This window comes from Mauremys reevesii, unplaced genomic scaffold (genome assembly GCF_016161935.1).
Source record: "Mauremys reevesii isolate NIE-2019 unplaced genomic scaffold, ASM1616193v1 Contig115, whole genome shotgun sequence".
In the NCBI taxonomy this organism is placed as follows: Eukaryota; Metazoa; Chordata; order Testudines; family Geoemydidae; genus Mauremys; species Mauremys reevesii.
The window spans coordinates 118,029-127,092 of record NW_024100733.1 but is presented as its reverse complement, the minus strand read 5'-3'; the positions used below and the strand labels follow the sequence as shown (position 1 = coordinate 127,092).

The 9,064-nt window shown below is 39.7% G+C and overlaps 1 protein-coding gene across 1 annotated transcript in view; it reads right to left on the bottom strand.

Moving 5' to 3' along the window:
* Positions 1-814: 814 nt before the first annotated feature.
* LOC120392776 (PWWP domain-containing protein 2B-like) overlaps positions 815-9,064 on the bottom strand; it is a 49,489-nt gene continuing 41,239 nt past the window's right edge. The window contains 1 exon segment of the mRNA XM_039517505.1: positions 815-1,152. The gene's annotated coding sequence lies outside the window, so the exon portion shown is untranslated.

Sequence of the window (9,064 nt, the reverse complement as noted above, 5' to 3'; positions counted from 1 at the left end):
TCACTTAGTTTCAGTCTAGTACATACAAGCCACGTTAACTGTATTAGGCAATTTTGAACTCTCCTCCCCATTACTAAAATGAGTATCACAGATATATGTTACTAGATACTGGAGCTATTGGGTTTTTTTTAAGTTACACAAAAGGAAGATCCGAGCTATTTTTAAAGTGATACTGAAAACCTCCCAAACTTCACTGTAATTCGGTTTGTTTTTAAATTGGCTTTCATTCTTTAATGTTTTAAAGATTTCAAAAAGAGCATTAGTAACTATCTGCAATGTTAAGTGTGGAAAAATCCTCTCTCTATCAATCAGCATGTATTCTCAATGGGCCACAAGCTACACTGTTGAATAGAAAAGTCTGAATGCAAGATTAAGTTCATTAATGAACTGCAATAGGTTAATATCCACCTCTGTGCATTTAGGATGAATGTATCTAGGATGTACAGCATATGGGTAGAGATGACTGAAAGAAGCACAGATTAATTTAGAATACCTCACAATCTGAATTACTAGTTGATTGCTTGTTTATGTGCTTGAAAAAATAGTGTTCTTACTTGATTATCTCAGCTCTGCAGTAAACATCTTTGAAAAGCTTTAAAGTGTGCACAATAATGGCCACATAATTGTGTTGCACATTTTCCAAGTTTTAATTGACACAAAAGTGAGTCCATTGTACTTAAGACACTACACTGATTTCATTCTATTGCATGTCCTGCTTCAATTACATCTTTTAGAATACAGTATATAGTAAAAGTTTTTGTAGCTTTAAAATTAACAAGTGTGTGAAATCTGTAAGTAAAATAAGCAGCAGCAATAATTTTTGGGATTTTATCAAGAGTAGCTAGTTTTAAGTAATAAATACATTCCAAGTTGTGGTATTCACTATTCTCCTAGTTCACTGCTTTACTTGTCAATTCCCTTGTTTTCGGTTAGATATCCTTAAGACTTTCCTGTCAGCCTCGCACCAGAAGAGTCTCCTAACTCCAGTCCAGGTGCCCGTCACCCTTCACAGATAAGCAGTGCAATCTGACAAGGAAACTCATCCTGCTGTCATCTGCATGGCAACCTCAAGATTCTCCTGGGGAGCATGTCAGGATGTTTACAGACTTCATGAAACTCTAGGAGAACAGCTGTGCTCTTATCTTCTGTTACCTTGAAGAAAGTGAAAGAGGGAGAGGTTATTGCAAGTGGTACAGAACTGACCAATATTAGCTGTGAGAGGCTCACTCTCCTTTACTTCATCCAAATATAACCTGCAACTCTTGTGGTCTAAATTTGCATGGCAAACTGAAGACACAGCAGCTACAGTTTAATAAGAGCCTCGTTGAATTCACAGATCTAAATAAAAGTTGGAAGCAAGCAACAATACCACTGAAATATTTTTTTTGAAGAATGGAGTTGTCATTTTAATTATAAAGAATAGAATGTGATATTTAGTATATAAATCTTAAACAATTCACTTTTTGGTGTAGGAATATTTTAAGTTAACCAGAGTCCAGTATAGGAAAAGACTTATCAGGAATTTTTAAGATTCTTATAGTCCATTTTTTCCCCTTGTGACCCGTACTTCTCAAAAAAAATTTTATAAAATAGGAAAAAAGGTTCTTCATGGAATCTAACCCCTTTAACTATTTTTAAGCTTGGAGTAAGGAATTGCAGCTGTTTAAATTAGCTGATGCATGTTTAACATCTGAGTTTTCAGGTAGAAATGTACATTTCTGATAAAAAAAGAAAAGAAAAAAAGCAAGAGATGTTTCCTTCCAGCCAACCACACTCTGCTCAGAATGGAAATGAAAAAATAAATAAATCAGAAATTAGTACATTTCATTTCAACTTAAGGGTTGAAACAGGTAGAGACCTGAGATGATTGTGAGATATTGCTGTCAAACCAGATTGGTACAGAGTATTCCTCCCACACCATTCTTGCAGGATACCAACGAGAGTCATTAACACTCCCAATAGAGGTATGGATTGGACTAAGCATAGGAAGTTATTCATACCCAACTATAGTAATCTCTAATAGTTGTGATATGTACCTATTTTATTGGCCTTTTAAAGTTGGGCTAAGAGCCCCAGAAGCTCTTATTACCTGGTTACCTCAAAGACTATACTGGAACACTTAGTTTCTCTTTAAATGCAAATCGTCAATATAAGAAGATTCCAGGACTGTTTCTGTGTTTCGCTCTGAAGCCTAGAATGTCTGTGGAATCAGTGTGAAGTGATGAAACAGCTACGAACATGGCTGAGAGTTTTTTGTTCAGAATATCACCAGGTTCAATCATCACTGGGATTCATAGTCTGTTACCAACCCATTTTTAAATTCTTAGCCATTTCGACTTTACAAATTACACACGTGACAGCAAGGCATGTATTTATATCATGCCAAGAATCTGAGGCCATTATCGCATCAGAGGTAACAACCAATCACCACCCTTACTCAGATAATTTGCATGCAGCAGTTTGAGTGGTTGCATGAGGAAGACTGAACAGATGAGTTATTTGGTCCAAGTACCACACTTACGCAACAGCATGGGCTTTCCGCTACTAATATGTAATGAAGTCACAACATTCAAAATGCTGCATTCCTCCCACTCCAACACGAACAGCATGTGCTAAGATTATTAGGCAGAAAGTAAGATTGTGGACCCTGTCATCTGGCCTGCAGTAGTTTGGGCAGAAGGCCATATCAGTGGGAGGGTTTGTTTGTTTAAAGAAAGAGGCAACATTTAACAAGGTTAAGATTTTACCTAGAAGTCCTTGCAACTTACGCCTGCCATTCTGTTAATTAACTCTGCTGTGCAAAATGTACTGAAATTGTGCTGTAGTACCTTGACATGATCAATGGCCTTAAACATTTGCATATCTATTTAACACACACCCTTCCATTTATCTTGAAGACTGACTGGAGTAAAACTGGTTAAGAATAATGACTGAGCAGTGCAAGTCAGGACATCCTGTTGACAGAAGAGTGGCTGAAAACACAGAGGTCATCCTCAAGTTTTTAACATTTTCCTCTAGAGAAAACAGGTCACCACAAATGGACATCAGAAGCAATTCAATCACGGCCTAGCACTAAAATCCATGATCAGTCCTAACTCTCAAATTAATACTGTCAGCATACAGAGTCAGGATCTAGGATTTTTGGGCCTCACATTTACCTTTCTGATGAATAACAGAAAGAGATGTAATACTATGGTTAAGGATAAAAGACCTGTTTTAGAAAACCCTCAAAGTCTAAAAGTTGAATTATGAGAAGAAAAATCCACTATACAATGGATTTAAATAAGTCAATTCCAACATTATCACATTTCCCTGCACTGCTAAAAATGCAGGAAAGTCTCCTTCTTGTCAGCAGGAGAAACTAAAAGTGAAACTGACCTGCCTCTCTTTGTCCAAGGTGACTGAAAAGCAAAAACCAAAGAAAGAAAAAACCCACCGCCCTTAAACATGCTAAAAAGCTAGAAATTCAGTATTTTAATACTTTACAATCTTATTAGTGACAGGAAATTTGTTTTTAAGTCACTTCCTTGGACATTCCTATGAAACTTATGCTAAAGCACCTTTATATTGCAGCAAAGTCTCTATTCAGAAGTTTCTTGTACACTTTCAAAACTCAGCTACTTCAAAGAAGAGCTTCAAAAAAACCCAAACACAAACTGATTGAAAACAATTATTTTATCAAGCACATTGGGGCCTGGAAGTTATCTGCAATGTGTGATTTGCACCTTTGAAACAAAGACGCAACAGGTGGAATTTTGAAAAATACCTACATCATTTCAGCATTTACTGTTCGCCTTAAAGAAATAATTCTGTAAACTTGTTCAGATTGTACATTACCAAACTAAGCTCATAAAAAAAAAAAACAGTTATTGTGGTATGGGAAGAAATATTAAGCACATAGCAACTGACAATTTCTGGTTTGAATTTTTGAAGCATTACTAACAAAACCCACAAAAACCTAGTTAGTTTTGTCATAAGATTAAATCTTCTAACAACAACTGTTTCCCCCCATCCCACCTTTTCTTTTCATGGAATGTGTACATAACTCAGCCTGCCCTATGTGTTCTTTAATTAAATTGCTTCAAGACCAAGATCAAAGACTATCTCCTCACAACAGAAATTTGATAGGACTGGCACAACTGCAAGTTGGCTTTTACAACAGCTTTGATAAAAACACCACAAACCAGCACCTAATATCCTTAAATATAGGAGATCATGGCTCAAGTAGAAAGATGAAGCTTCTTAAAAGTAAGAGAGCACCGAAGGCTGTTTTAAATAGACTACCGGATATATTCAGCAGTTTTCAAGTGGAGTTCATTTGACTAATGAAGGAATATTTATTAGATGAATGAAGACAGGCTTACCTGGTTACTCTCAAGCTTCAGTTGGCTAGTACCATACAATACCTCAAAAACAAAACTGAAATTTAAAGAGAAGTTTGAAAGTCTGAAATTGCTAAGTCCCGATGATTTACATATTATGTATTTATTGATTCAGGTCAACAGCATGAGAGGCAGCATGGTCAGTGGCTAGGACTACAGCTAGAGATGTTTGGAACAATCCAGGTGGCAGAGGAAGAGGAGGGCAAAAAATAGCCCCACTTACAGGGATGCTGGAACAACCTGTACAGTGGGGGTGCTCAGAGCCATTGAACCAAACTGTAAACCCTGTATATGATGGAAATCACTTCAAGCGAGGAAGTGTTGTAGCACCCCAGGTTCCAGCCCCTCTGCCCACTTAATGCAGCTGGTGAATCCTGTTGCAGGCTTGTTGTATATGACTAGCCATTTTGTATCTGCTGCAACTATGTAAGTCCCCTTGATAAAAGTAAAAAACACACCCATGATTTAAATGTGCCCCTCTGTCTTCTGCTTAGTCTAGTTCTGCCTTGCGTCTGGGTGGTGGATGTTATACCACGGTGTTATTAAACCTGCTTAAGACATTTCTCCCCAGGGAAAAAGTCAAATACAGTAGTTGGGTCAGCATTATGTTCTCAGAAGTCATTTGGCATTTTAATAACTTTGATGCCTTAAGAAAAACCATCATTCCCCACACTAATTCTATTTCACAAAGAAATATCTGATATCACATAGCTGGATGGAATCCAAAACTTAAAACTAGCACTAATATTTAAAGGCCAAGATTTTATTAAGCAACAAGTTGGGCACTCAGAATCACTAAAGACCATTTAAGATGATCTGATTTTCAGGAAGACAGATTTTTCAGAAAGTGATTAACTATCAGGCCCCTTTGATAGAGCAGGGAAACCTTAAAAAAAACCCAAACACATATATATCACTAGTGTGGGTCAAAAATACTAGCTGTAAGGTTGTGGGTCACTTTTTTCCTCTTTTGATTCATCAGGTGTGCATTGGAAAATATCAATAGCTTATAAAGCAGGATAATAAAATGAACTAAGTAAAAGAGGAAAGATTTTTCACACTTCAACCAAACACAAAGTAGCAATAAATTTACAATGTTTCATACTAATTTAGACATCATGGGTCATTTGAGGAAAGTTCAGTATTGCCAACCTCAAGCACTGAAAAACTCATTCTTCAATCCTCAAATAAAATAATTAGATTTGCTTAAAAATAGTGATTAAAACAAAAAACCTCATTGGATTCTTTATGTTCACTGGGTTTTTAGCCTTTAGGGTGTACACAGTTCACATTTTCAAGATTTTCTCCACAATCACGAGGGCTAATTATTTTTTTAAATAAATTGAAGCAGAGATCCTCCCCATGTCACTTGATTCTAGGAGCCGGGGCTTTGAGACGGACAACAAATATCATGAGAGTTGGAAACATGGAGTTACACTTTATATAAAGGCTGTTCAATTTACACCTAAAATGTGTACTTCTCACAAGTCAATCCCTGCAGAGAAACTTCAATCTGATAATCAGACCTGCATGGGCATGTCTCTGTAGGCATGAGCAGAGGGGCTGCTTGCATGGATCTAATCACAGGATTGGATTCCAATATAACAAGAGGTCCATGTGACTGTTCTTGAGGCATCCAGGATTGGAAATCATTGTGTTAGCCCCCTGCCTCTTATGCTAGGTAGTCTTGCTCACAATGCTGGGTGTAAACTCTCTAATGCCACCAGCCTGCTACCTCAAGCACTCTCCTCTGGGCTATGCCAGCCTTACAGGTTAACAGTAGGTCCCTGAGCCCCTTTTAATCATTCCCATGTGATGTTCAGGCCGTCACTGGTTACTCTAACTAATCCCAGTTCCTCTGTCCTTAAAAAATAAAAAAGCTGTGTTCCCCAGTTTACTGTTATCTTAAATCACTGCTCCAGTAAAAATCACAGCACTCATGAGCATGTCTAATTTTTTTTTAAATGTGTTTATGTAAGAAACAACGGAGAATTAACTAGAAACAAAATAGTGGAAACAAATGGTTACAATACAAAACAAAATTATAAAACACAAACCTGGGTCTACACTTAATAGTTACCTCCACCTAATAAAGTAGCCCCTTGCCCCAAAAAAGTCCAGTCTGTTGCAGAGCTGGCTGGCTTCACAGGAACAAGGATCCAATTTTTCAAAAATCCCCACTCCCCAAGGTGTCTCATCAGTGAAAGGATGCAGAGGATCTTTCTTCCCCCTCTCATATACTGAGCTGGACTTTTGTCTTTATTAACAGTCAGGACAAACAGATGTTATTGTGTTTTTTTTTTTTTTTACCTCCAGTAGTTTCCACTGTTGCAGTTATCTGTGATGATTTTCAATTGGTAGTCTTGGAGCAAGGCTAGAGGTAATCTTTGCAGAGGACAACTCCCTCTGCCTGAATGGGCCATCACCAAGACATATTACAGTAGAACCTCAGCTACGAACACCTCAGGAATGGAGGGTTGTTTGTAACTCTGAACAGTGACTTAACACAGCTTTGAAACTTTACTATGCAGAAGGAAAATGCGGCTTTCCCTTCTTTTTATAGTAGTTTACATTTAACTCAGTAATGTACTGTGTTTGCCTTTTTTTTTTTGGTCTCTGCTGCTGCCTGATTTGTACTTTCAGTTCCAAATGAGGTGTGGTGTTAACTGGTCAGTTCATAACTGTATCCACTGGTAACTAACTTTTACTCCAAGTTCATCAAGCATATTTTCAATACAAATACAGTGGAACCTCACAGTTAAGGACACCTTGGGAATGGAGGATGTCAATAACTCTGAAATGTTCCGTAACTCTGAAGAAGAGATTACAGACTTCAGGCACATTTTTGGGGAGGCGCGGGAGGAGAGAAGAGAAAGACGCTGCAGCTGCCAGGAGTGTGCGGGGGCGGGAGAAGAGAAATCTGTGGCTTCAGACCTCAGGGCACCAGGGCTCCAGGCCGGGGGCTCAGGACTTCAGCCCACCAGGGACCACCAGGGCTGGGGGGAGTGATGGGTCTCAGGGCTCCCCACAGCTCTGCTCCCGGCTTCAGCAAGGGCAGGAATGCCAGGGCTTGAGCTATGGGGGAACCCCTGGGAATGAAACTGGCACTTCCTCATAGCTCATGTCCCGCCCTCCCCTGCCCTCCCACACACACATACCAGGGCTGAAACTGGAAGCAAAGCCCACAGAACTGAAGCCCTGAGCCCCAGAGCCCCTTGTGAGGCTGAAACTGAGAGAAGAGCCACATGGCTGAAGTTCCAGGTCTAAAGCCCTGAGCACGCCACTACCCTGCAGCTGCAACTCCAACCTCCCCATGGCTGAAGCCCTGAACCCTGAGGCAGTACTTAAAAAAAAAAAAAAAAAAAAAGTCTGCGCTGCTGCCTGAGAGACGATTTCTAGTTCCATGGGGTGTCCACAACTCTAGTGTTCCTATCTTTGAGGTCCTTCTGTACATTATTTCTTAAATATTACCTGTATGTGCATCTCACATTGATTATGAATCTTGGCAAGTTGTGAGCTTTTTGTAGCTACCTTTATGGATAAATAGTGTGTAAGGTATGTATTTAGTGTAGTGAGTTTGTCAGGTCTGAAGTGAAAGCTATTTAAAAGAATAGGGGATGCTTTGCTAAGAAACCTCTGTATCACAATATATTTCACTCAGGATATGTCTGGGAAGTCATCCCCTTAGAGATGAGACAAAGAGTAAGTAATCTGTAAACACCACCCATGAGCTAGGAATACACATTCTACATGGGTAAGTCAGCTCTCTCCTTTTTTGCAGGGGAAGGCCGAGAGGGAGAAGGAGGATGGGTGGAGTATGGTTTTAAGGTGAGAGATTACATATGGAGATACATGGTGAGGTAGTGTAATTGAATCTTAGTGCTTCATTACTAGCCCTGATGGTTTGCCAGGTACCCTAACCCTAAGCCACTACTGAGAGCAGTGGCAGAAGTATTGCTATCTGAGATATGTTAATGAGCAGACTGTAGGTGAGGCAGACAAATGGGAGTCCCAAGAGCTAGATTCTTCATTCAGGCAGGTTGGCATGAGGGAGAGAAGCCACCACTTCCCTTCCCAAACCCACCACTAGTCCTGGCCACACAGATATATGGAAGGCTCAATCCCAGTGCCTCAGAGGGGCAGTGATCAGGTCCAGTTGAGAAAGCAGAGGGAACAGTTTGGAGTTACTGAGGTGATCACAAGATCAGTTCCATAAATGTGATGGGAAAGAAGAAGAGGGTCCTGGGAACAAGGTATTTTCATAGGCCCCCTTGATTTATTCCCCCTCTGATCCTCTATTTAAGTGGCTTTTCTCTTCACACTGAGCCACCACCTGGCAACACTGCTTTGTCTACACTAGGGAAATTTTACACCGGGGGTTCTCAAACTGGGGGTCAGGACCCCTCATGGGGTTGCCAGGTCATCACTTGGGGGGGAGAGGTCACGAGCTGTCAACCTCCACCCCAAGCCCCACTTGCCTCTAGCATGTATAATGGTGTTAAATATATTTTAAAAGGGTGTTTAATTTATTTGGGGGGTTGCACTCAGACTTATGATGTGAAAGGGGTCACCAGTAAAAAAGTTTGAGACCCACTGTTTTATAAAGTTTCCTACTTTTGCCAACACTGGTTTAACTCCAATGGCTTTAGAAACACTGGAAGCCCCAATATAGGCAGCCTGTT